Below are 7,854 nucleotides of genomic sequence, written 5' to 3'. Positions count from 1 at the left end.
GCAATAGCCCCAAGAAAAAAGCATGGCTTGGCATGGTATTTGCCATGGGCAATAGACCCATGTTCTACTGCCTATTGGCCAACTATCTAAATATGAATAAGAAACTGAGCTTTAACATTTCAGACTATATACTCAAAAATAGTTATGAAAATGTAAACAAAACCTCTGTTATATGCTTGATTTATGGGTAACGGAGAAGCCTTTATTTTTGTTTTATATTTCAAATGCAAGAAATCCTAAAAAAGTATGTTGATATGATCATGTATCATTTTTATTTTAGGAACCATCAATAAATTATTACTACTAAAAAATCAATAACAATGCATTAGATACAATGTAATAAATAATAATAAGAATATACATCAACAAAGATTAATGGTAAATATGCATTACAAAATTTGTCTACTGATATAGGAAATGAAAAGCGTTCAATATGAATACAATAAAAATTCTTTTATGTAATATGCAGAGAAAACTAATAAATATTCAGCAGACAACAATAGCATTTTAGTACATAGTATCACATGCTATTGTGTAACATACTTCACTGAGGTTGTATGAACATTTCACGCCTATAGATAAATGTGTCACTTAGTCACATGTTATGATTGTACTGAGTTTGTTTAAAAATTTAATTATTCTGTAATTTCTCATTGCCATCATTGGTACCCATGAGAACAATAAAAATGTTCAGTAACCCGCAGCTAAATCCCATGGAGTGGCATACACTATCATTGAACTCAATGTTGCCTTGCGTAGAAATGGAGATTCATGCAACATTTTTAAGTTGTCTAAGGACCAGTTTGTTTTTTAAATATTGTGCTGACAGATAGACAAATGAATTGTTTTCATCTCCAACATGCTCCACTTACGCTCAACCAATAATAGCACAAAGATGCAATTTAGAAAAAAATATCATGGACATATAGAATAAGCAATAATAAGACTACACATATAGCTAAATATCAGTTGTAGTGACATAATCTCTAGTATGATAGAGCCAACTAACTGAGAAGGTTCTGTGAACTAGCCCATTTAGCAGTGCAAGGAAAAACCATCACTCACACAGCACCTTCATCTTGTGATGTAATCCTAATGTTGAGGTCAGATTGGAGTGATAAAACAGGTACTTTTCTGCAAATTGGGTTCTTTAAAATATTTAAAAACTAAATTACCTGTGTTATAACAGTGGATTAAACATTCTTTTGACCATCCAAGTAAATTGCCCTAGTATATTCAAGGTGTTGGCAAACAAAGGATTAATACAGAGACCTCAGTGCTAAGGGAACCTTAAGCATGGCCCCCATATATGATTACAGGCCCTTATCCCAATATCAATGACAGGATCCTCCTATTTTCACAGTCGCTTGTTAAAGTATAATTTTTCAAGTATGAGTATTTTCCACATGCCTGAACCAGAGATCCACTCTTGTAGGGGCCATGGCAATCATTGTCAAATTAATAACTATATTCCGATTCTGGGATCTGCTTCATCCACAACATTTTACGTTTTATTCATATTCACAAAGAAATATTTAGCTCTCTATATAGTACCTATTCCCACAGAAACAACAATATCTAAAAGACAATAGATTTTTGACAGGGAGAAACCACAAAGTTTAAACAGAGAGAGGAAAGTACATTTTAAAAACCGATTTGAAAGCAAGATTTGATTTCAATGCACAAAATCCTTAGTTATGCGATCTCGTGTCGTTACCGGAAGTGAGCACCTTTCCAGAGGTCTAATTATCTGCCACCAGATTTCCTTTATTCAAATCTAACCAGCATTGATGAGAATATTATAAACTATTATTTTATATAAATTTCCGAACGTTCCCTAACTATAAAACCAGGACCTAGACGATTTCCATTCACTGCTACCCGACCTACTCCTCACAATAGTTGCATAACGACTCCGACACAACTTACGCTCCCGCTTGCCTATCGTTGGCAAGAATATGACTACCAGAACGTGTCCTGAAGTATACCAGATAGTAGGAGGCTACCATTGTGAAAACCAATTGATCAGCCCAGCTGACTGTCGTGTTCGCAGCGACTGATAGCTAACGAGCCAAATTCAAATCTATAGTGGCACCTGCCGCATCTTCCCCTCTCTCCGAGGAGTTTGAAGGATTTTTGGTTAGCTATTACAAGTGGCATAACGGGTATGAGGAATATCATCTGGATAAGAGTGAATCGTTATAGTTAAATAGTCATACTCCCTAATCTAGAAAACAGTGCTTGCCATTTAAAAAATACTACCTGCAGATTATCTTGCGCAAGATGGCGGCAGGTGAAAGTTTAACTGACTGTGGCTCGTGCAATTCTAAAGTTAATTCAAGAAGTAAAGCGTTGCGGTGTGCAGGAAAGTGTAGTAAACCTTTCCATATAACGTGTGTGAATATTTCTGACACCGATTACAACAAATGTAAGGATATTATAGACATATCGTTGTGGTTCTGTGATGCATGTAGATTGTGGTTGGGAACTGTGAAGACCATGCCGGCGAGTAATCCTCAGCAAACTAATTTAGATATCTCAAGTGAGAAATTGTGTTGTGAGTGTTTTCCCTATATTAAAATTTTGACGGAAGAAGTTACTAACCTATCAACGAACCTTAAGGCTATGTCAGAGAATGTAGCATCAGTCAGTAGTGAGCAGACGAAAATGAAATCTGTGTTGAACACACATTCAGATATCATAAGTGATGTTATTCTCACTGAATCACCTAATCTGAACTTGGAACGAAAAAGCTACAAAGCAGCCCTTACTGCTGGTAATGGGCCTACTCCTGGTCCAAGCAATGAAAATTTATCTAGGCTCATAGTTGGTACTGATCTTGGTCTCAATGGGCCTAGGCCTGGACCACAGGGTATGCAGCATGTGAAAAGCTCTGGCTCTATGGAGTTGCCTGGGAGAAATGAATCAACTTCTAGCTACAGGCCTGGTGAAAGCTCTCTTGAAGATGTTATCAGGGAAGATTCCATAAAATCAGACACTATAGGCTCAGAAAATGATGGCTGGAAAAGTCAATCCAATAAGCGGAGAAATAAATTGCCTCGTACAAATAAACCAATCAGGTCGAGGAACAATGACAATTCCAATCACAAATCGATTCTGGCAGATAATAAAAAAACTTCCAATCCCTCTTTTGATGTTAAGCCTAGGCCTAAGCTACGCTCGAATTCCAACACAACAAAAAACATCGTAATTGGTGATAATGAAAACTCGGAACTTACAGCAGGTGACAAGAAGGCCTGGGTGTACTTGGGTCGCCTACGGAATGACACAACTACGGATGCGGTCAAGGAGTTTATTGACAAGACCTTTGTAGGGTCAAATCCTACAGTGGAGAAATTAGACAGCAAGGGGACAAATGCCAGCTTCAAAATTGGAGTAGAATACAGCATGAAAGACAATCTATTTGAAAGTACCATCTGGCCTAAGGGAGCCATAGTGAAGCGTTTTTTATTCAGAAGAATGAAGAGCGAAGCTGTACGGTAACCAATGCTGTATCCAACACTGAAGGTGAGAACGTGCATCAGCCTGATAATCTAGGACTGGGCCTAAGTGTGAGTGACACTACGCGTAGAACTTCAAATCTTCAAGGTATGTCAACATCTACTTAATCTACTGGGCCTAATTCTGGTTTAAAAATAGCCTTTGCTAATGTTCAGTGCCTCAGGACTAAATACAATCTTGTTTCACTATTTACTAACGAAGTTAAACCAGATATTTTCTGTATCAGTGAGCACTGGCTGACTAGCCAAGAGAGTGAATTCTACTCCACTATCAATACTCTAGAGCTTAAGGCAGCCTTTTTTAGGCAATTTCATAAGAACGGGGGTTCCTCAATATATGCTAATAGCAGTTTAAGTTGTAATACACTAGACTTAGGTGTGTTCTGTGATGAAATGCATATTGAGCTCTCTGGGATCGAGATTATAGTCAACCGGGTCACTGCTACTGTGGTCTCTGTTTATCGCTCGCCTGGCGGTGATAGCCAAAAGTTCTTTGACAACCTTGACAGATGCATGGCTGAACTAACCAGACAACATAATAGGCTAGTCTTTCTCGGGGGCGATTTTAATATACACCTTAATGAAGTAAATGAACTGTCAAATCGTTTTCTATGCTTACTAAGAAGCTACGGCCTTTACATAACATCACAGTCACCAACTCGTGGTCAATACTGTCTAGATGCTATCGCCACTAATCTAAATTCCTGGGAGCATTCAACATCAATTCTAGACCCTGTAATTGCCGACCACTGCCCGGTGGTCCTAGATGTAAACATTGAATTGGTGAGTGGCACTGAAAGCAGGCCTAGTTGGCATAGCACCTACAATCATAGCTTTAGGCCTATAAATGTCGAGCAATTTCCTAATTTTAGACTAGCCCTTATAAATACAGACTGGTCTGCTATTCTTGACAATGTCAATCCAAAGACCGCTTTCCAATTATTCTTTGATGTTTTTTATGGTATCTTTGACAGGATATTTCCGGCTAAGTCCATTAAACCAAAGTATTGTGCTAATCTCAACAAGTCGGGTGGGCCGATCTCTAAGTCCCAAAAAGACTGGTACACGCCTGAACTTCAAAATATTAGGAAATTTGTTGTGGCGTTGCATGACAGGTATAAGGTTGCAGCTGGTCAAAACAGGGATTTATTGTATAGCATGTATTTAAGGGCCAAAAGGATCTACAGGAGACAGGTTGATATAGCTAAAAAGAATTTCAACATGTCTAAAATTGAGTCAGCCCCAAATCCGTGCAAAGCGGCATGGGATCTGGTAAATAGAACCTGTAAGACTAAGCCAGTACTCAAGTGTAATGCCAGCCCTGATCAATTTAATACTACAATGTTAAATGAAGTAAAACATATAATCAATAAAATATCTTCATGTAACCAGACGGATCCGCTGGCCTTGGCATCTGGCCACATGAGTAATAGGCCTAGGCCGTTTCCATTCTCAACTTGGAATCCGGTCTGTCCTGCAGAGGTAGAGAGGTTAATATGTCATTTAAAAAATTCATCAAGTCAGGATATTTATGGGTTGTCAACCCCTGTGCTAAAGTATGTTTCAGATGTCATTGCTGCCCCTTTAGCCAAGGTTCTGAATTACTGCTTGGAGAATGCTGTGTTCCCTAAGGCACTTAAAGTCTCACGTACAATACCGGTCTACAAGAAGGGTAATCCTGAGATCATCGAGAGCTACAGACCCATTTCATTGACTCCTATTATCAGCAAAATTATTGAAACAGTAATGAAGAAGCAACTAGTCGATCACTTGGATACGAACCATCTTTTTTCGGCATCACAGCATGGTTTTAGAGGCCAGCACTCAACTACAACTGCTATGCGTCAACTTGTGGCAGAAGTGTTGGAATCTTTTGAAGCAAAGCAGTCAACAGCGCTGATTCTTGCAGATCTCAGCAAGGCCTTTGATTGTGTTTCCCACAGTATACTCTTAAGAAAACTTGAGTTGTACGGAGTTTCAGGGCAGCCTCTTCCATGTTCCATTCTTATCTGGAGGGAAGAGAACAAATATTTTCTGTTAACGGTGCTTCATCGATGCCGCTGCCTGTTATGCACCGTGTGCCTCAGGGCTCGGTTCTCGGACCCTTGCTCTTCTTGGTACTAATTAATGACCTAGAGTTGGTGGGTGATGTACTTCTGTTCGCAGATGATTCTACATTCTTTAAAGCGGGACCCACACCTGAAGATGCGAGAGCTCAAGCGCTCCAAGTCTATGACAGAGCTAAGGAATGATTTTCAGCCAACAAACTCAGTCTAAACCTTTCCAAAACGCAGGAGTTAACATGCACCTTATCTCTAGCTAACCATACAGTGGGGAGTGTTAAACTTTTGGGCTTTACTCTTGATTCCAAACTTACGTGGAACGGGCATGTGGCAGAACTAAGTAAGAAACTGTCTCGAGTGACCTGCTTGTTGCGCAGACTGAAGCCTCTATTGACGGAAAAACATCTTGTCACTATATATCATGGGCTGTTTCATAGCCACATTCTCTACGGTCTGCTGCTCTGGGGTCATTCTTCTGGATGTGCCGAAATTTTATTGCTGCAAAAACATGCTGTGCGTATCATCTCATCTGCAGGCTTCTTAGATCACTGCAAGCCCTTGTTCAACCGACTTAAGATCTTAACGGTTTTTAGCCAGTATGTTGTCGCCAGCTTGTTACATGTCAAGGAAAACCTTGCAGCCTTCGGAACTAGGGGTGAAGCTCAGGATGCCTACAGGCTGAGGAACGGCTCACAACTAAATACAGTCTCCTGTAGGCTAGGCAAGACAAGAGATTGTTTCCCCGCATTAGCAGTAAGAATGTACAACTGCCTCCCTCAACATCTTAAAGCTCTTGAGAGCAGGGACTTTGAATGCAGGCTTAGGAAGTGGTCCCTGGCCAACCCTCTCTACTCAATCAGAGATTTTTTCGAGAACGCGAGCAACATAGCCTAGCCTTGCCGCCACTTGCATTTGTAAATAGTGTAAATAGTAGAATTTAGTTAGTTATTTATTTTATTGTGACGCTTTCAATCCAGCAACGCTGGTCAATGAAGAAGACATCAGGTATCAGGTAAAAGGCGGTGCAGAAACCGTGCCGATTCTCGCTGTACAGCTCCAGTCCAAAGACAATTTCAAACCACAATTTAAATTCAACAAAGCTATCCATCACCAATATGTCATGCCTGCTATATACTTATTACCCTGTCATGGTTATCATCTTGTTTCTTTTACAAGTGAAATGAAGATTTATGTTAATTAAATTTATGTAAAAAGGATTTTGGAAAATGTGTTGGACTAAGAATCACGACTTTCTTTCAGTCCCATCACCAGACTTTGATCTTTCTCCTAAAAGAGATCGAATTGGAAAGGTGACATGAAGGATTCATTATTCATTTTCGTTATTGTGTTACCCACTAAAGTTTTCTCCCTTTGTAGCTGGCCATAATCAAGTCATGTTCCCCTTACTTCCGTCTCCCCCTCACGCAAACGGGAAACAAGCCTGCTACCAACATGCTAGTCCACCGGACGTAAAATAAGTGGGAGTAAAAGTTTCCTCATGACCTCTCTGGAAGAACCCAATCGTAATATCTAATATCTTGAGTGAGTCGATTTGTAAAACAGATTGTAAACTGAAATCCGCTCAAGAATAAAGGCCTTATTTATTTATTTATTTTATCTTCAATCTACATTACTACATATTACAGCAACTCCTCTTATCTCTGTTTTTAACATAGTAACCTCATTTTCAAATTTTTATTATAAGACAAATAATAAGCATTTTTTTAATCAGCAGATCAGCATGAAAAACAGATATGGAAGACAAATCTTGTACGTTGCCAGAGTTCCTTTTTCTTTTCTAAGATACAAATTCAATATAACCTATGAATAACACACGAGACAACAAAATATGCAACAACCCTTATCTATATGTGGTGCAGTTTACAATTATCAACCGAACATTTTAAAATATAATTATAACATTATAATGAACAAAAATGAGGACGTTTTTGAAATATTGAAATGAATTGCAAATAAAAAATTGATTTTGTTTTGGCATAGTAATTTGAGTCGGGCGTTAAACTGTAGTATTTTGCACTTTATATCATGAAACCATGTGAGTCTGGTGTCGAATTATAGCCATAAATATAGAATGATATTGCATAGAAGGATTTTTTTGTTGTTTAATCCGACTGTATTACAAATATAACCTCTACGATTGACCTTGCTTTTTGGAGTGCCGATTGCCGAGCGGTCTAAGTCGTTGGACTTTGGGTCTGAGTTAGAGATAGCGCAGGTTCAAATCCTGTTTGTGACCGTTGCACTTTTTA

This window comes from Homalodisca vitripennis, chromosome 3 (assembly GCF_021130785.1).
Source record: "Homalodisca vitripennis isolate AUS2020 chromosome 3, UT_GWSS_2.1, whole genome shotgun sequence".
Lineage (NCBI taxonomy): Eukaryota > Metazoa > Arthropoda > Insecta > Hemiptera > Cicadellidae > Homalodisca > Homalodisca vitripennis.
This window is presented reverse-complemented; position numbering follows the sequence as displayed.